This window comes from Bos taurus, chromosome 6 (assembly GCF_002263795.3).
Source record: "Bos taurus isolate L1 Dominette 01449 registration number 42190680 breed Hereford chromosome 6, ARS-UCD2.0, whole genome shotgun sequence".
NCBI lineage: Eukaryota > Metazoa > Chordata > Mammalia > Artiodactyla > Bovidae > Bos > Bos taurus.
This window is the reverse complement of record NC_037333.1, coordinates 33,874,257-33,895,706: the sequence shown is the minus strand read 5'-3', so window position 1 is coordinate 33,895,706 and position 21,450 is coordinate 33,874,257. Positions and strand designations below refer to the sequence as shown.

The following is a 21,450-nucleotide window of genomic DNA, read 5'->3' as shown; positions in this document are numbered from 1 at the left end:
GTACTCCGCATATAAATTAAATGAACAGGGTGACAATGTACAGTCTTTTCATACCCCTTTCCCAATTTTGAACCATTCCATTGTTCCATGTAAAATCCTAACTTTTGGGTTACTTGTTCACTTGCATACAGGTTTTTCAGGAGGCAGGTAAGCTGGTCTGGTATCCCCATCTCTTTAAGAATTGCCCACAGTTGTTGTGATCCACAAGTCAAAGGCTTTCACATAGTCCATGAAGCAGAAGTAGATGTTTTTCTGGAATTCCCGTGCTTTCACTATGATCCAAGGGGTGTTGGCAATTCAATTTCTAGTTCCTCTGCCCTTTCTAAATGTAGCTTGTACATCTGGAAGTTCTCAGTTCACATACGTTTGAAGCCTAGCTTGAAGGATTTTGAGCATAATCTTACTAACATGCAAAATGGGCACAATTGTATGGTAGTTTGTATATTCTTTGGCACTGCCCGTTTTGGGGATTGGAATGAAAACTAGCCTTTCCAATTATGTGGCCACTGCTGAGTTTTCCAAATTTGCTTGCATATTGAGTGCAACACTTTCACAGCATCATCTTTTAGAATATTATATAGCTTAGCTGGAATTCTGTCGCTACTAATATCCTTGTTTGCAGTAATGCTTCCTAATGTCCAGTGGACTTCAGACTCCAGTATATGTCTGGCTCTAGGTGAGTGACCACACCATTGTGGTTATCTGGGTCATTAAGACCCTTTTTGTATAGTTCTGTGTATTCTTGCCAGCTGTTTTTAGTGTCTCTGTGTCTGTTAGCTCCTTAATGTTTCTGTTCTTTATTTTGCCCATCCTTGGATGAAATATTCCCTTGATATCTCAAATTTTCTTGAAGAGACCTCTATTCTTCCCCATTCTGTTGTTTCCTCTACTTCTTTGCAGTGTTCATTTAAGAAGGCCTGCTTATCTCTAGTTGCTATTCTCTGGAGCTCTGCATTCAGTTGGGCGTATCCTTCCCCTTCTCCCTTGATTTTTCCTTCTATTCTTTCCTATATATCAAGGCTCCTTGCACTTCTTTTCCTTTGGGATCATTTAACCTAATGATTCTCAATATTAGTGGCAAATGAGGCAAGCTAAAGGGCTTTTTATAAAGGAGTATAAAAGTAGAAAATTGATTATGGATTTTTGTTTTCTGATAGCTGCTATATGAAAGTCTTTTTCCTCTGTACTCAGAGGAGCACATGTGTAAAAGTACACTTCCACAGGGACTGTGAAATCTGACAGGGAAAGAGATATGTACACACACACCCCGAATGTGGTAAGTTAAAATATTTTAAGATCCCCAAAGAGGTACAAATAATACAGTACAGAAGTTTAGATATTTGCAGCATTGCTAACTTCTAAAGGCAGTAGAGAAGTTTTCTTGAAGGAGTGCACATTTGAGCTTAATTTCTAATGCAAATGAGTTTTTGACAATAAAGTTACTGGAGAAGGGGATTTCCAAATGTTTAGGGGGAGACAATTAATGTAAGCAAGTGTCAAGATGGGAATTATGTTTAAAAAGGATTGTTGTAAAAAAGTATGATAACTTTTCTGAGAGTTGTAAAGGTGAGGGAATTAAAACCGAAGATTGTTCTCAGTTAGAGGGCCTGAATGCCTGTTGAAAGACCATGGAATTCATTCATGGCCTAAGTGAAATGCTGTCTTTCAGAAAAGGAGACACATGAAAAACCGTGTTTCAGAAAGATCAATTTGATGTTATGGTATGGCAAGGGGGGAGACTGAGTTAGGGGCACCTCTTAAAATATAATAGTACAGGCAAGGATTTTAATAGGTTTTCACTTTGATAAGAGATGAAAGCACAGAAAATGAAATTTTGCAAAACAAGCCCCATTCTTATATTTTGTGATTGTTTCCTTCTAGAAAGTGAAGAAATTAAACAAATAAATGGAAGTGAAGCTTCATCTAGTCTCTGTTGAGGTCCTGTGTAGCTAACTGTATGCAGTGTATGTCGGCATATTGAATATGTACAGTTCTGTGAAGGTCAGTAGTTAATAATCAGCTCTCCAAATAAAAATGCCTGAATTTGTAACATTTGCCAGTTTCTGTGGTGTAAAATAATCATTCCCTGTGGCCAATTTCAAACTATCAATGTGAAAGAAATATTGTGTAAATGAATACAAATTTAGGAAGTTTTGGGAGGAAAACACCTTACTGATTTAGGACTGACAGGTCTTGTTCTATCGCTCAGTGTGTCCAACTCTTTGTGACCCCATGGACTGCAGCACACCAGGCTTCCGTGTTCTTCACCGTCTCCTGGAGCTTGCTCAAACTCATGTCCATTGAGTCAGTGATGCCAAACAACCATCTCATCCTTTGCCGTCCCCTTCTCCTGCCTTCAATCTTTCCCAGTGTCAGGGTCTTTTCTAATGAGTCAGCTCTTCACATCAGGTGGCCAAAGTATTGGAGCTTCAGCTTCAGCATCAGTCCTTCCAATGAATATTCAGGGTTGATTTCCTTTAGGATTGACTGGTTTGATCTCCTTGCTGTCCAAGGGACTCTGAAGAGTCTTCTCCAACAGCACAGTTCAAAGGCATCAGTTCTTTGGTGCTCAGCCTTCTTTATGATCACTCTTCTTGTGCTGAGGGTCAATCTTTTCCGAAATAGGAAAAATTCTAGGAGAAGGATCAATGGAAGCTGTATTTACCAGAGATTCTGCTTATGTTAAGATAATGTTTCATTCTGTGGCTACTGACTGTTCAGAAGATACTGTTATTGAGTTCAGGCTCATTCTGTTCACTACACGATAGGCCAATGAATCTGAGAAATGAGGTGTTGAGGCAGGGAAGAGACTTTAATTCGGGAGCTGGCAGACCAAGATGTCAGGCTAGTGCATCAAAATAACCATCTTCTTAGGTTCTGGGTGCTAGTTTCTTTTAAAGATCAGAGAAAAAGAAGCAATGAGGAACTAAAGTAAAAAGACAGAATAGAAAGGGAGAGGCAGTGGGGAAGTAAAGTGAAAGGGTCTTCAGTCTTGCAAAACATCTCCAAAGGAATGGTCATCCTTTGGAAGGGGTGTGTTAATTTCTTTTATCCAAAGGTGGGCATATCAGATTATCTCTCTAGGAGCTGAACAAAGGCACTTTAGTTTATAATCAGGCAGAGGGTCAGGGTCCTCTGAGGCAAGCTATTACGTATGATTATAATAATAAAAGCAACAAAAAGCAAGTGAAAGAAACAGTTCCCAACATGGAGTCAGACTTGGCTTCCTCCCTGCAACAATATCAGTTTAAAACATTTTTTAGGCTACTTTGATGGGCTGTTCATGCTTCCAGGAAGAGATGAAAATAATTAAAGGGTGCCCTGGCAAGGTACAAAAAAGACCTTCACGATCCAGATAATCACGATGGTGTGATCACTGACCTAGAGCCAGACATCCTGGAATGTGAAGTTAAGTGGGCCTTAGAAAGCATCACTACGAACAAAGTTAGTGGAGGTGATAAAATTCCAGTTGATCTATTCCAAATCCTGAAAGATGATGCTGTGAAAGTGCTACACTCAATACGCCAGCAAGTTTGGAAAACTCAGCAGTGGCCACAGGACTGGAAAAAGTCAGTTTTCATTCCAATCCCAAAGAAAGGCAATGCCAAAGAATGCTAAAACTACCGCACAATTGCACTCATCTCATACGCTAGTAAAGTAATGCTCAAAATTCTCCAAGCCAGGCTTCAGCAATATGTGAACCATGAACCTCCTGATGTTCAAGCTGGTTTTAGAAAATCAGAGGAACCAGAGATCAAATGGCCAACATCCACTAGATCATGGAAAAAGCAAGAGAGTTCCAGAAAAACATCTATTTCTGCTTTATTGACTATGCCAAAGCCTTTGACTGTGTGGATCACAATAAACTGTGGGCAATTCTGAAAGAGGTGTAAATAGCAGACCACCTGACCTGCCTCTTGAGAAATTTGTATGCAGGTCAGGAAGCAACAGTTTGAACTGGATGTGAAACAACAGACTGGTTCCAAATAGGAAAAGGAATACGTCAAGGCTGTATGAAGAAACACAAGCTGGAATCAAGATTGCCAGGAGAAATATCAATAACCTCAGATATGCAGATGATACCACCCTTATGGCAGAAAGTGAAGAGGAACTAAAATGCCTCTTGATGAAAGTGAAAGTGGAGAGTGACAAAGTTGGCTTAAAGCTCAACATTCAGAAAACAAAGATCATGGCATCCAGTCCCATCACTTCATGGGAAATAGATGGGAAACAGTGGAAACAGTGTCAGACTTTATTTTTCTGGGCTCCAAAATCACTACAGATGGTGACTGCAGCCGTGAAGTTAAAAGACGCTTACTCCTTGGAAGGAAAGTTATGACCAACCTAGATAGCATATTCAAAAGCAGAGACATTACTTTGCCAACAAAGGTTCATCTAGTCAAGGCTATGGTTTTTCCTGTGGTCATGTATGGATGTGAGAGTCGGACTGTGAAGAAGGCTGAGCGCCGAAGAATTGATGCTTTTGAACTGTGGTGTTGGAGAAGACTCCTGGGAATCCCTTGGACTGCAAGGAGATGCAACCAGTCCATTCTGAAGGAGATCAGCCCTGGGATTTCTTTGGAAGGAATGATGCTAAAGCTGAAACTCCAGTATTTTGGCCACCTCATGCGAAGCGTTGACTCTTTGGAAAAGACTCTGATGCTGGGAGGGATTGGGGGCAGGAAGAGAAGGGGACGACAGAGGATGAGATAGCTGGGTGGCATCACTGACTCGATGGACGTGAGTCTGGGTGAACTCCGGGAGTTGGTGTTGGATAGGGAGGCCTGGCGTGCTGCAATTTATGGGGTCGTAAAGAGTCGGACACGACTGAGCAACTGATCTGATCTGATCTGATCTGGCAAGGTAACTCCTTCACACCGTCACATGTCCCACCTCAAAATTGTGTTTTTCATGTTTTGAATTAAATTCTTTGAAAATAAATGAAAACCAGAAGTTTCCTGTAATTGTTGTGATTGGTGTGTAGTAGTGGAACTGACGCATTGCTGATCAGGATTTAGCTATCAGGAATGGACAGATTTTGGTTAATACTACAAGATTTCTTGATAATTTGAGGGCATTTAGACAGTGTGAAACCAGAGGTAAACTCTGTGATCCTCATAAAGATTACAGTATATAATACAGCTGAAATTTTCTAAGCAAAATAGACAGTGGGTATAAAGTTGAAGTAGATGTGCTTATTCTGCTCATTACCTTTCTTTTTTTTTTTTTTGGTTTTCCTTTGTTATAAGTTGGTTAAGTTGGTTCTACATGTATTGGCTACAGCAAGATGCAAAACTTCTTGTCTTCTTTGAGAAGGATAGTAACAGAATAATTTAGGTGAGGTCATTTTGGTTTCCAGGTAGCATAAGCTATGCGGTGGTGATTTTCACGATCACATCCTGATGGTATGGAGTCCAGAGAAAAAGCAGTTGTCCTTGTTCTTCATAGTTTTCTGACCGGCATCTTTCCTGCTTCACTAATGTTCAAAGCTTGAAGCCCATCAGACTATTCTGCTTGTTACCCCTCTTCATTGTAGTCTTCTTAGACCTCCGTCATATACTTCCCCTAGTCTTCAAAGATTATAGATCCTTACTCATTTTCATGATTTCCAGTATTGCTCCTGAAATGTTTCTTATTTATCCAAATTGTTCCCTCACCTTTCAGCTCCTTGAACTGATTTTTTTTTTCATAATCTTCTTCTCCATCCTATCTCAGGCAGTGCATCCAAGTGCTTACCTGACATTTCCACTCCCATATCTGACTAAAATTTCAAACTTAACTTGAACAAACTAAACTGTTGGAGATATATATATATATATATATATTTTTTTTACTTCAAATGTGTTACTCCTGCAATATTTCCTATGCCTGTAAATTCCTACTTAGTCCTTACATTGATTTAGACCTAACCTTAAAAATCAACCTTGTCTCCTCTATTTCTCTCCTAGCCCATATCTGAACAATCAGGAAATTCTGTTATTCTAGCATATATATATATACATATATATATACACACTCTTAAATCAGTTTTCACCATCTGTACTGATGAAACCTTGTCCCAACCACCATAAGCTGTCAACATATTACAGTCACCTTCCAAGCAGTCTTGCACCTTCTTTGCTTGCCTTTATGCAATCTCTTTTAACCTGGCATTGCCACATTTGCTGAGTTACCAAATCCAACCCACACTCAAGGCAAGAGAATTATACAACAGTGCAAATGCAAGCAAGCAGGCATCATTGGAAGCTATTCTAGAAGCCTATTACATTATGCAGTGTATCAAGTTTTAAGAGCTAGGCCTGACATGCAGAATTTAAACCTAGAAGCTTACTAGCATGCTATAGCAAACACAGAATTCAGCTTTTAATTTGAAAGCTGCTAACATTCTCGTACCCAAACTGAAGAAGTCCAAGAATGGAAAGGCACTTTTTTCTTCTAGTTCAATACTATACCAGCCAAATCTGCTCATGAAAAGCTGCTCTGTATAGTTCAAAGTCAACCAGCAGCTCCTGAGGCCCTGGCATCTGTGTTTTGACCAAGTCTATTCAAGGCCATTGTCTTTCTGATGTTTCTGGCTCCCAAAGGCTTTGTTGAGGTCCATTCATCCCAAAAACTATCACTTAAGACTCATAACAATGTAAAAATAACTCCTGCCCCTGGGGAAAGTCTCCGTAAGCTGCAGACAACCTTTCAGGATAAAACTCTTAGGATCTGAGGCTTAAAGCTCTTACTCAGAATTTAGCAGTTAAAAAGCCTACTGCAGAGCTGTGGAACAGAACACATGTTCTCTGCATGTGATCCAGCTAGCAAAAGAAAGAGGAATGAGCTGAGCCAAGCACATCAAGTTCATCCATCCCAAATTTAGCAGCCAGAAAAGTGATGCTTCTTTGCTAGGCAGAGAAGCTGAGAGTATAACACTAATAAAGCTCCTTCTACATGAAAGGAAACATCAGGAATGAAGAATAAGTGTTCGCTACAAATTTCAACAATTCTAATATGTCATTTGCTTTACAACTTTGTTTTAAGTATAGAAAATGAAGCATAGACACAGATATTTGACTTTATGGTTTATTAATGTTTATATTTAGAAAAGACCTCCACATTCTATAACTGAGAGATGTTTACCTGTATTTTCTTTCAGGTTCTTTTGCATTGTCTTTATATTTAGCGCTTTAATATATTTAAAGTTTATTTGAATAAAATTTAAGGATATACTCCTCCCATAGTTAACCAACTAGTAAGTTATAGGTATTAGTAAACAACCTGGTATTTTTCTCTATGCCTATAGCCCCTGATAGCTCAGTTGGTAAAGAATCTGCCTGCAATGCAGGAGACCCCAGTTCAACTCCTGGGTCGGGAAGGTCTGCTGGAGTAGGGATAGGCTACCCACTCCAGTATTCTTGGGCCTCCCTTTTGGCTCAGCTGGTAAAGAATCTGCCTACAATGAGGGAGACCTGAGTTTGATTCCTGTGTTGGGAAGATCCCCTGGAGAAGGGGAAGACTACTCACTCCATTACTCTTCCCTGCAGAATTCCTTGGACTGAATAGTGGTCACAAAGAGTTGGATGTAGCTGAGTGACTTTCACTTATAGAAAGTACAATAAATTTAGAACTCTCAAACTTCTCAAATAGGAGAAAAATTAGTACTTTAGCCTTGAAGGAAAATTTGATAATGCATGTGAAGTTAGCCAATTATATGCATGTTGTTTAACTGTGACTATACAATTCTATAAACTTATTAGAAGAAATAACCAAAGATTTGTTTGAAGAGTATCATCACAGCATTAATTGTAAAGAAAAAATGAAAATGCAAAAATGTCAAAAATTAGGAGCTTGGCCAATGTATAAAGTGTATAATGTGATAGTGTTTTATGTGCTCGTCATAAAGTACATTGAAGAAAAATATTTGATACAAGAAAAGTCCTGAGAATGTAGTTCTCGGCAAAATTTAGAATATATAATGTACATGAATTCCAATCAGTTACATCTCACAGAAAAAGACTCAGAAAGGAACATACATATTAATCAGTGATTATCTTAGATAGTTGGATTTTTATTTGTTTGATTCTCTATCTGCTTACTTATGAATTCCTTTTTTCTAGTTTGTACTTTTCACAATGGCTTATCTCCTCTAATGAATTTAAGATAACCTGAGGCAGGGACTTTTACTGAACATACATCACAAATCTGGTTTGTAGTAGATTATTAGTTCAGTTCAGTTCAGTCACTCAGTCATGTCCAACTCTCTGCAACCCCATGGACTGCAGCACGCCAGGCCTCCCTGTCCATCACCAACTTCCAGAGTTTACCCAAACTCATGTCCATTGAGTTGGTGATGTCATTCAACCATCTCATCCTGTCATCCCCTTTTCCTCCTACCTTCAATCTTTCCCAACATCAGGGTCTTTTCAAATGGCCCAGTTCTTCTCATCAGATGGCCAAAGTACTGGAGATTCAGCTTCAATATCAGTCCTTCCAATGAACACTCAGGACTAATCTCCTTGCAATCCAAGGGACTCTCAAGAGCCTTTTCCAACACCACAATTCAAAAGCATCAGTTCTTTGGTACTTAGCTTTCTTTATAGTCCAACTATCACATCCATAAAACATAGTCTTGACTAGACAGACCTTTGTGGGCAAAGTAGTGTCTCTGCTTTTTAATGTGCAGTCTAGGGTAGTCATAATTTTCCTTCCAAGGAGTGAGCATCCTTTTATTTCATGGATGCAGTCACCATCTGCAGTGATTTGGACCCTAAAAAAATAAAGTCAGCCACTGTTTCCACTGTTTCCCCATCTATTTGCCATGAAGTGATGGGACCGGATGAAATGATCTTAGTTTTCTGAATGTTGAGGTTTAAGCCAAATTTTTCACTCTCCTCTTTCACTTTCATCAAGAGGCTTTTGAGTTCCTCTTCACTTTCTGCCATAAGGGTGGTATCATTTGCATATCTGAGGTTATTGATATTTCTCCCAGCCATCTTGATTCCAGCTTGTGCTTCATCCAGCCCAGCGTTTCTCATGATGTACTCTGCATATAAGTTAAATAAGCAGGGTGACAATATACAGCCTTGACGTACTCCTTTTCCTATTTGGAACCAGTCTGCTCTAACTGTTGCTTCCTGACTTGATACAGATTTCTCAAGAGGCAGGTCAGGTGGTCTAGTATTCCCATCTCTTGAAGAATTTTCGACTGTTTGTTGTCATCCACACAATCAAAGGCTTTGGCATAGTCAATAAAGCAGAAGTAGATATTTTTCTAGAACTCTCTTGCTTTTTTGATGATCCAATGGATGTTGGTGGTTTGATCTCTGATTCCTTTGCCTTTTTCTAAAACCAGCTTGAACATCTCGAAGTTCACAGTTCATGTATTGTTGAAGCCTGGCTTGGAGAATTTTAAGTATTACTTTACTAGTATGTGAGATGAGTGCAATTGTGCAGGAATTTGAGCATTCTTTGGCATTGCCTTTCTTTGGGATTGGAATGAAAACTGGTCTTTTCCAGTCCTGTGGCCACTGCTGAGTTTTCCAAATGTGCTGGTATATTGAGTGCAGCACTTTCACAGCATCATCTTTTAGGATTTGAAATAGCTCAACTGGAATTCCATCACCTCCACTAGCTTTGTTCATAGTGACACTTCCTAAGGCCTACTTGACTTCACATTCCAGGATGTCTGGCTCTAGGTGAGTGATCACACCATTGTGGTTATCTGGGTCATGAAGATCTTTTTTGTACCATTCTTCTGTGTATTCTTGCCCCCTCTTCTTACATATCTTCTGCTTCTGTTAGGTCCATACCATTTCTGTCCTTTATTGTGCCCATCTTTGCACGAAATGTTCCCTTGGTGTCTGTAATTTTCTTGAAGAGATCTAGTCTTTCCCATTCTATTGGTTTTCCCATTCCTCTATTTGCACTGATCACTGAGGAATGCTTTCTTATCAGTGCTGCTTATTAAATCTTGTTAATGAAATAAGACCAAAATTTTACTTTGTGGCAGCAGAAGAACATACCAAGAATGTTCAGGAAGATAAACAGATTGAAGGATAGTGGAGACTCAAGACATAAGGAAATCCAGCACTAGTTGGTTTGAATCAGCTTTAGAGATTAGGATCAGGGACAGAATTTCTTTCCTTGGGAGAAATAGTAGATAAAAACAGAAACACAGTTTTTTAATATGTATACAGTAATTTGGGGGAAATGACATGGGATCTTTATGGTTCAAATATCATGAACTTCCATAATTGGGATACATGAGTTGAATCTGTACTTTCCTAAAACTGAACCAAAATAAGCTTAGTCATTGTTGAGGTCACCAGTGCCACCATCAACATAAATAGCCTGGTTTAAAAAATATATTGTTAATAAGATTAGCCATTTCTGTCTTAAATTATGTTGCAGTGTATCTGGAATGAAGTCATTGTGCTTTTGGTAGTTGATTTTTAAATTACTTTAAATGAATGAGAGGATATGGGTTTTGTCACTATGGTGGCACTCTGCTGCTGCTGCTAAGTCACTTCAGTCGTGTCCGACTCTGTGCGACCCCATAGACTGCAGCCCACTAGGCTCCCCTGTCCCTGGGATTCTCCAGGCAAGAACACTGGAGTGGGTTGCCATTTCCTTCTCTAAGGCATGAGAGTGAAAAGTGAAAGTGAAGTCGCTCCGCCGTGTCCGACTCTTAGCGACCCCATGGACTGCAGCTTACCAGGCTCCTCCGCCCATGGGATTTTCCAGGCAAGAGTGCTGGAGTGGGTTGACATTGCCTTCTCTGATGGTGGCACTCTAGCACTGTTCAAAGGAGAAAGTGCTTGGTTTGTAAATGATTTGTGTGTCTTTGTATATACACCAGAGCTTGATATAAAGGATACTTTGAGAGAATCTAATTGCTACTTTTTTTTTCTAACTTTATACTAAACAATGAATCTTTTGCTCTATAATGTGGTTTCTGAATGGTTCTCTTCACCAAAAAGAAAGAACTCAAATAGTTGCCACTAATAGTTCTTGATAAAGTTTAATTTTCATCGTTAATTGATATGTTGGCCAATATCTGATTAAGTACAGTCTCTGATTTATTTTATTATTCTGAATCATCTGAATCATTACTTGTCCCTATTTGAGTTAATATAATTTCATTTCTAAAACAGCCAAACTAAGTACCAAGTCCTAATTTCTCCTTTGAATGAGCTAGCTTATATCTTGGATATAGTCCAGTAATTTAGGTTAGTTTGGGGTTTGATCACAACCTTGAATCAGGTTTGATTTAGTGACAAAACAAATAATGGGATTAGTAATTGGAATTGATCACAGCATCAGAGTAGGGCTAAGAGCAAAGCTTACTCAATACTGAGCCAGGCATTTGTTGGGATATTTTTCCTCTCAGCTATTCAATTATTGATACCAGGCAGAAAGAAATTTTAAAAATCGCTGTGAGTTTAAGAAGGTGAACTTCAGGCAGAGCTTTTGTTTACCTTGTGGATCTGTACTAAAGGCATTTTGAAGTAGAGAATGCATGGTCATACGGTGGAGATACTCACTTTTAAGTGGATGTGTGAATGGAATCTCCACACAGGAAAATTTGGTAGCATAATTCAAAATTATAATTGAGTATCTCTTTTAGCTCAGTAATTCTGAATACTCAAAATTATCTTATAGGTACATATGCATATAGTGTAAGATTATTAATTTCATTTCTGTTTGTAATAGTGAAAGAGTAAGAATATAGCACTGATTAACTTTATTATGATATAGCCATAATATGAAATACTGTGTAAGCACACAAAAGAATGAGGGAACTCATTACATACAAATACATGGTAATTTTAAGAAGGCAAGCTGGAGAACAGTATTATACCATGTTATCCTGTATGTATAGAAGAAAAGAAAAACTACCCCGTGTGTGTGTGTGTATATATATATGTGTGTATATATATACACACAGAGATAAATAGATATGTATGTGTTTCTAGTATATACATATAACATCTGTAGAAGGTTATGAAATAAATTGGTAAGATTAGTGGGCTCTGGATGGCTGAAGACTAAGAGTGGAAGATAAATCTTCCTGGAAAAAAATGGTATCCTTTTTGAATTTTGGACTATGTGAATGTGTTTTCTAGTCAAAAGTAAATTTACATTATATATCTATATATATGATTTACATACATATATACACATAAATAATTTATAAATATAGAAATACATATATTTACATACATACATATAGGACTTCCCTGGTGGTTGAGGCGCTAAAGAATCCACCTGCAGTGCAGGAGACCTGGGTTCGATCCCTGGGTTGGGAAGATCCCCTGGAGGAGTGCATGGCAACCCACTCCAATAGTCTTGTCTGGAGAATTCCCATGGACAAAGAATCCCAGCAGGCTACAGTCCACGAGGTGACAAAGAGTTGGACACGACTGAGTGACTAAGCACACAAGATATATATACAAGAAAAAGTAAATATATACTTATATCCAAGAATTTTTTAACCAGATCTGATGAAGCTCCAAAATTTAAAAGCATGCGAGTCCCCCCAAATTTAGAAAGTAATTCAATAAATTATTTTATTACCACATAAATGTTGTTCCTATTCTCAAGACAAAACAGAATAATATTGTGGCTTTCTACTTATGTTAGCCAATTCAGATTTTAGATTCTACAATTTGCAATTTTAGATTCTGTAACACATAGTGCTTATTCCTGTATTAGAAAGGATTCCTAAATCCCAGGTGTCCTGTTTTGTGAAAATGATTTGTTCACGCAGCCCTGATTTATCAATATGTCAGATATGTCCTTAGGACTTGGTTCCTTTCTCTCCATTTCTTGGATAGTCTCTACATTGGATTCATTTCTAGGGAGGTCTCCTCCACTCTGTGAACTCTGTCAATTCATATAGAAATATACTCTATGACCTTAGCAGCATTGGTGAATGAAAGTATCTCTTTCTTAAAATTTCAACACAATTCTCAGATTTGGTCCTTTTTAAATAATATGGATCTTGTGCGTTTTGCATTTAATAAGAATGGTTGGGTACTCCTTGGTTATATGCCCATTGCAAAGGAGAAAAGGAAAGATATAAGCATCTGAATGCAGAGTTCCAAAGAATAGCAAGGAGAGATAAGAAAGCCTTCCTCAGCCATCAATGCAAAGAAATAGAGGAAAACAACAGAATGGGAAAGACTAGAGATCTCTTCAAGAAAATTAGAGATACCAAGGGAACATTTCATGCAAAGATAGGCACAATAAAGGACAGAAATGATATGGACCTAACAGAAGCAGAAGATATTAAGAAGAGGTGGCAAGAATACACAGAAGAACTGTACAAAAAAGATCTTCACGACCCAGATAATCACGATGGTGTGATCACTGACCTAGAGCCAGACATCCTGGAATGTGAAGTCAAGTGGGCCTTAGGAAGCATTACTATGAACAAAGCTAGTGGAGGTGATGGAATTCCAGTTGAGCTATTTCAAATCCTGAAAGATGATGCTGTGAAAGTGCTGCACTTAATATGCCAGCAAATTTGGAAAACTCAGCATTGGCCACAGGACTGGAAAAGGTCAGTTTTCATTCCAGTCCCAAAGAAAGGCAATGCCAAAGAATGCTCAAACTATCGCACAATTGCAAATGGCAACCCACTCCAGTACCCTTGCCTGGAAAATACCATGGACGGAGGAGTGTGGCAGACTACAGTCCATGGGGCCACAAAGAGTCGGACATGACTGAGCGACTTCACTTCACTTCACACACTAGTAACATAATACTCAAAATTCTCCAAGCCAGGCTTCAGCAATACGTGAACCGTGAACTTCCAGATGTTCAAGCTGGTTTTAGAAAAGGCAGAGGAACCAGAGATCAAATTGCCAACATCCGCTGGATCATCGAAAAAGCAAGAGAGTTCCAGAAAAACATCTATTTCTGCTTTATTGACTATGCCAAAGCCTTTGACTGTGTGGATCACTATAAACTGTGGAAAATTCTGAAAGAGATGGGAATACCAGACCACCTGACCCGCCTCTTGAGAAACCAATATGCAGGTCAGGAAGCAACAGTTAGAACTGGACATGGAACAACAGACTGGTTCCAAATAGGAAAAGGAGTTCGTCAAGGCTGTATATTGTCACCCTGCTTATTTAACTTATATGCAGAGTACTTCATGAGAAATGCTGGGCTGGAGGAAGCACAAGCTGGAGCCAAGATTGCTGGGAGAAATATCAATAACCTCAGATATGCAGATGACACCACCCTTATGACAGAAAGTGAAGAGGAACTAAAATGCCTCTTGATGAAAGTGAAAGTAGAAAGTGAAAAAGTTGGCTTAAAGCTCAACATTCAGAAAACGAAGATCGTGGCATCTGGTCCCATCACTTCATGGCAAATAGATGGGGAAACAGTGGAAACAGTGTCAGACTTTATTTGGGGGGGCTCCAAAATCACTGCAGATGGTGACTGCAGCCATGAAATTAAAAGACGCTTACTCCTTGGAAGGAAAGTTATGACCAACCTAGATAGCATATTAAAACACAAAAGACATGTTTTTCCAGTGGTCATGTATGGATGTGTGAGTTGTACTGTGAAGAAAGCTGAGTGCCGAAGAATTGATGCTTTTGAGCTGTGGTGTTAGAGAAGACTCTTGAGAGTCCCTTGGACTGCAAGGAGATCCAACCAGTCCATTCTAAAAGACATTAGTCCTGCGTGTTCATTGGAAGGACTATTGCTAAAGCTGAAACTCCAATACTTTGGCCACCTCATGCGAAGAATTGGCTCATTGGAAAAGACCGTGATGCTGGGAGGGATTAGAGGCAGGAGGAGAAGGGGACGACAGAGGATGAGATGGCTGGATGGCATCATCGACTCAATGGACATGAGTTTGGGTAAGCTCTGGGATTTGGTGATGGACAGGGAGGCCTGGCGTGCTGTGATTCATGGGGTTGCAAAGAGTCGGACATGACTGAGCGACTGAACTGAACTGAACTGAATTTTTAGGCTATTAGATGAACACTACTCAATACAAGTAGGACTTCCCTGGTGGCTCCACTGGTAAAGAATCTACCTGCAAGGCAGGAGACCTGGGTTCAATCCTTGGGTGGAAATATCCCCTGGAGAAGGGAACGGCTACCCACTCCAGTATTCTGGCCTGGAGAATTCCATGGACTGTATACTCCATGGGGTTGCAGAGTCAGACACCACTGAGTGATTTTTTCTTACACTTTTCTTTCTTCACTCAAGACATTGGGTTGGGCATTTGGTCCCATCACTTCAAGGGAAATAGATGGGGAAACTGGAAACAGTGTCAGACTTTATTTTATTGAGCTCCAAAATCACTGCAGAGAAATCACTCCCCAAAGGAAAATTCAAATGTTGTTAACATAGTAACTTGAGTGGGTGTTGGGCAAGCAAAAACGTCAGACATCAATTACACAAAGCTTTGAAAAAGAAAAAAAGACTGAGATTTCATTTAGGGAAAACAGGACTGATAAAAGATGTGACAAAAATTGGTAAGCTTGCTGAACTTAGTCTAAGTCCAAAGAGTTGGTCCTGATTTAATAAACTAAGTCTATTGTTGCTCTCATTTTGAGTTACTGCCAAAACAGTAAGCAAGTAAGCGTGAAATAGACACTACTTTAGGACTTAAATGAATAGAATCAGCTTCCCCATGACTAACCTGTTTCCTCACAGAGTTAAGCCTGCAATTCAGGGGTCAGCCTCCTGAATTGGAGGAACCCAGGGCTGCTGGCTCATTGCCATATGTGGATACACTATATGAAGGATACTTGATGAAGGACTAGTACGTTCAAGTTTACGTGCTAATATATAAAGACTGTCTTTTTGTGTCACATTTAAATGATCTGCATTCTTTTTCTTACTTTTTGGAACAACAGCAGTTCAAGTTTATGTGCTAATATATAAAGACTGTCTTTTTGTGTCACATTTAAATGATCTGCATTCTTTTTCTTACTTTTGGAACAACAGCAGCCAGTGGGAAAAATGATAGCAAAATGTAAAATCTAAGGGCAGAGAAACTGAACATACTCAATTGTTATTGAATGGCTGGGTGAATAAATAAATTTTCATGGAAAATTGGCCCGTGTAATAAAAGGAAAACTTTTTCAAGAAAAGTTTTCCATTAAAACTACAGAAATCTGAATTATCCTATGTGGTTTGTTACTAGTAAAACATAATACTTGTGGACACAGTCGGAAAAGGAGACGATGGGACAAATTGAGAGAATAGCATTGAAACATATACATCACCGTGTGTAAAACAGATAGCTAGTGGGAAGCTACTATATAACACAGGATACCAGTCTGGTGCTCTGTCACTCTGTGACAACCTAGAGAGGTGGACAGGAGTGGAGGAGGGAGGGAGGCTCAGAAAGGAGAGGATATTTATATGTATGTATTTATTTATATGTACACACACACACACTTATGGCTGACTTGCGTTGTATGGCAGAAACCAGCAAAACTTTTTAAAGCAATTATCCTCCAGTTAAACATAAAAAGATACATTTAGGTGACAATTTAATTTTATTAGACATAAAAAAATTACTGTATACCCTGTATACCATATTTTTTACCTTAATAGCTTAAAAATAAAAATATTCTACTTACACTGAAATCTGTTTATGTACTCAACAGATTTGAGCCAAATTGATCATGTTTCACTTCAAGAAATACTTACAAATATTTTTAATTCCATAGGACAGATCCATTAATTATGCTTTCAGAGGAGATATAATTAATGGATTTGCACTATAGAATGAAGGCCTTTAGTAAACATAAATAATGCAAACTCACTCTACCAAGCACCTTAAGAGTACCCAAACAAATAGATCATCTTACGTGGCTGAATCTTTTCCTTCCATATGTTCCCATGTGGAACATGAAAGCATTCAAAATAATTTAGCATCAGCTTTTTGGTGAGATCTTCATAGAAAATTAAAGATTATTTGGTGAAGAGGTTATGCATCCCAATAAAATAGTCTGTCACGATTTATTTTTATAAAAGTTAGAATAGCCCTAATGAAAGCTTAGAATATGCCTATAATGACAGAATATGTATTATAATCTTGAAAAGACTGATTGTATTGCTAATGAATATTTTAAATTAACTTTTTTTTTTAATTTCAAAATACTGTCAGATGAGTAGAACAGCTCGTCTGAAGAAAAGCTCTTCAGATGAGAGTAAAGAACTGTCATATGCCCCTCCTCCAGTTTCCTCTGTTGTCATCATTCTCCCTTAGAAGAGTCTCTATCACAACAAAGAACCAATATTCATACATTACTCTTAACTAAATTCGGTATTTATTCAGCTGTCACCAATTTTCCCTAATGTCCTTTGTGCTGTTTGAGGGTTTAATCCAAGCTGCTTCCTTGCATTTAGTCATCATGTCTCCATAGCAACATAATCTGTAGTAGTTCTTAATCTTTCCTTGACTGTGGTAACCTTGAGTTTGGTCAGATTTTTGCAGAATGTTTCTCAATTTGAGTTTGTACAGTGTTTTTCTCATGTTTACACTGATATCATTGGAGGGGAAGATTGCAGAGGTAAAATACTCCTCTGGAAGATCCTCTGGAAAAGGAAATGGCAACCCACTCCAGTGTTCTTGCCTGGAAAACCCCAGGGATAGAGAAGCCTGGCAGGCTACAGTGCATGGGGTCGTAAAGAGTCTGACACAACTGAGCGACTTCACTTTCTTTCCCTTTCATCACATTGTATCGTGTTATCTATAGGCGCTCTACAGGATAACTTGAGAACTTGGTTGAGGTAGTGTTTACCATGTTTCTCCACTGAAAGGTTACCTTTTCCCTTTTTCATTCTCTTCTCTTTGGAAATAAGTCTCTAAGCATAGCCTGAGGCTGGCTGTGATGATATGCTCCATCTTGAAGAGGGTGAGTATCTGTATAAATTATTTGGAATATTTCTGTAAAAAGGAGTCATCTCTTTCCAATTGTTTATGTATTCATTTATTTATATATAAATTCATGCTTTTTTGTTTTATGTTTTGATTATAATCTATTACTATGCTGTTTACATTGTTGCTCAAATTGTTCCAGCTTTAGCATTTGGGTGCTCTCTCGTGTTGGCTCATTTATCTCTTTGGCACACTCCTTTCCATTATCTTTTGAGCACTTTCTGGCACAAGTTGTTCATTCCTTGCCGCATCCCAGGAATCCCCTACTTCTGCAAAGAGCCCTGGTTCCCTCATTACAAGAAATCCAAATCCAGGCACTCACATTAATATAGAATCTTATACTTATAATATGGTTTAATTGGAAAAATATTTTTAATACTTGTAAAATATTCTGTCATTTTCTTGGATAAAAAGTAACTCATTAATTTATGAATCAATGAAAAATATTTTAGAATTGAATTTTCATTTTTATGTTATTATACAAATGGCTGGCTGATAGCAAATTTTGTACACAAAGGATCAATATTAAGAAGTGACAGAATCAACTAAGTATTTTATTTCTCTGTGTAAAAAGAAAGAATAGTATGTTTCTCAAAGCTATTACAATGAATCCAGATTTGTATTTTGCAATAGTAGATAGAATAGTACAATCCAAGAGAAGATGTAATGTTCAAGTTTCAACACTTTTTTCTAACAGTTGAGCAGTGACAGTTGAGTGTGATTACATTTATAATCAAACATTTTAAACATTATTTATAATAATGGATGGACTTCCCAGATGGCACAGAAGTAAAGAATCCACCTGCCAGTACAGGAGACGCAAGGATGCAGGTTCAATCCCTGGGTCAGGAAGATTCACTGGAGTAGGAAATGGCAACCCACTCCAGTATTCTTGCCTGAAAAATTCCATGGACAGAGGAGCTTGGTGGGCTACAGTCCATGGGGTGACAAAGAGTAGGACATGACTGAGTGACTAAGCACACTTGCATGTAAAAATGCATATTAATACAATGGCATTTTTTCCAAATTGTGATCTAAAATTTAGCCTGGAAAAACTGTTATTAACAAAAATAATTCCTTTCTTGCTCATTATTTATTGGGAAACGACTGCCTATTGTGATTTAAAAATACTATTCACTTTCTCATTTTTTAACAATTAAGCATAACTTTGTATACTTTTTGTTTCCCCTCAACAGTAACTTCTAGTAATTCTGACATCAGTGTTGACAGAGTAAGTACTAGATTGGTAGTCAAGAGTTGTTAGCAGGATATATTGAAACTGAGGATTTAAAACATCATATGTAACTTGAGAGTACTTTATTAATTTGTATTTAGATATAGAGTTGCATTGGTATTGCTGTCATTGAATGAAAGGGTAAATTAATTAAAATATGAGGTATGGTTAAGAGATATCTGAAGGATTTACTACAGTATTTTATCTATAGGATGAATAGATTGGAATGCCACCTATATTACAGATCACTGAAACACAAATGGGAAAGCAAACTGAAATTGAAGATATTTTTATCTTATTTTTTGCTGTGTGTTTCTCAACTTGATAATTAAGTGCAGTTTATCAGATGCTGTCATATAAGATTGATGTGCTTTTAAAACACATTTTCCTCAAGATTTCCTAAGAGCAATAGAATTAAAGTGTCACGCTATAAGATGAATTTGAAAGTTAAAGCCAAAACAAAGTTTTCTCTAAGAATGACATTCAAATAGTCAAGGTTACATGATGCATATTTTAGTCTGCTTTCCATAATACTTAGAATGACACATTTATTTCTGGGAAGTTGTGGGAGACCTTAACCCTAAAAGAAGTTAAACATGAAGCTTTATTTTCAGCTCGTCTTCTTACAGAAGTTAAATAACCCTTCATCTGATCCAGGCTTTCAGATTTTCATAGCCAAATGTCGTCTCTATCTCCTGAATACCTGATTTTTAAAGACATAATACTTTCTTATGTTATGCAAAATATCAGTACTTTTAGGAAAAATATCAGATAATTCAACTATATATGAACTAGGTTCTATCACTTGCTTAATTTGTCATGAAAAAGCTAATGATAGAGAAACAGCTCAAATTTTGTTTTTCTGTTTCTGAAAAAATGTTTCACTCATTTCTTATGTTAGAATTCTGCAGTAAGTTCATTACCAAGAAAGCTCTTTGTTTCTTCATTACATCATATGATCAAATAGTGGAAGTCATCAGTCCAGAATATTTCCTGATTTTGTGCTAATAAATGGCCAAGAAGCTCTGAATATATTTAGAAATTAGTAACTAACTCACCTCAGTTATCTGGTGCATGTATTTTCCTGTTTCCTTTAGTAAATTATTGTTCAGTTTTTATCTAATTTCCTCCTTTAGACACTGTAACTCAATGTTCAGGCTTATGTCAATTTCTAAAGAAAGTACATGTTATGTAAAAAATATATACACTGAGTTTCTTGGTTCTCATCTTTATAGTTCATAGCCATTTTTTTTCTGGACTTGATAGTCAGAAGTAATCCTACTTTAATGAATATTTAAAGTGTTTCAGTTTATTGTGTACCTGAATCAAATGAATTGAAAATGATCTTTGAATAAAAAGAGCATCCACAGCATCTATTCTTTGAGTGTGTTCTTTTGTTGGAATTTGTCAGCCAAACTTGTCTACTTGTTCCCTTATCTCAAGGTCAATCATGTTTTGTTTTAATCTTTACTGTAAGTTTTTTTTCTCTATTTGTGTTCATCTGTATTTGGAAATGGAGTTAAAAAAATGTAGGTGTGCATTTTTTCCCCAATGTTTTGTTTGCTTATCTACTTAAATGAAATAATTCCTCTGAGAGAATGAGTTAAAAGCATAGTAAAATAACTTCTATTGCTATGTATTATCAGTATCTTTTTATTGCTTTTAGGAAAAATGATGACAGACCTCTAATCCAGAAGTTTTAACTGATTGCATTTTTTTAAAGGACTAAAAAGAACAGCATTAGCAACATTCCAATAATTCTCTTATATTTGTGTAAATCTTGTCCTTAAAGTTTTGTTTAGTTGAATATAAAAAAGTTTGTCAAGAGCTATGGATATGGGGATTTAAAAAAAAATCATATCTCTTCATTTTATAGTTGTAAATTAATGGCAAATGTGCTTTTCATGATAAATTAAAAACTGGATATGATGATTTAAATCTCCATAAATAGAATGACACCTATTTGAAAATCAGCCTGAGAAGTGTTGAAATAGCACTATAGTGAACCATTATAGGTACAGGATAACAATCAAAAAATGTAAGAATATAAGTTAAGTGTAACACTGGATACCATCCTAACATAAAAGATTTTCATATTTAATAAAATGAACTTGAAATGCAAATTGAAAAGTGATCATTTGATTAATTTCTTAGATAAACTATTTCTAAATTAAAAACGTTTCATTTTACAAAAAATATTTGAAATTTTCTACGGCCAATTTTACTTTACTAGCTGAGCGGCTTCCCTGGTGGCTCAGAAGGTAAAAAATTCATCTGCAATGAGGGAGACCTGGTTTCAGTCCCTGGG

At 37.5% G+C, this 21,450-nt stretch overlaps 1 protein-coding gene across 3 annotated transcripts in view; it reads left to right on the top strand.

The window, feature by feature from the left end:
- CCSER1 (coiled-coil serine rich protein 1) overlaps window positions 1-21,450 on the top strand; it is a 1,488,482-nt gene that overhangs the window by 605,689 nt on the left and 861,343 nt on the right.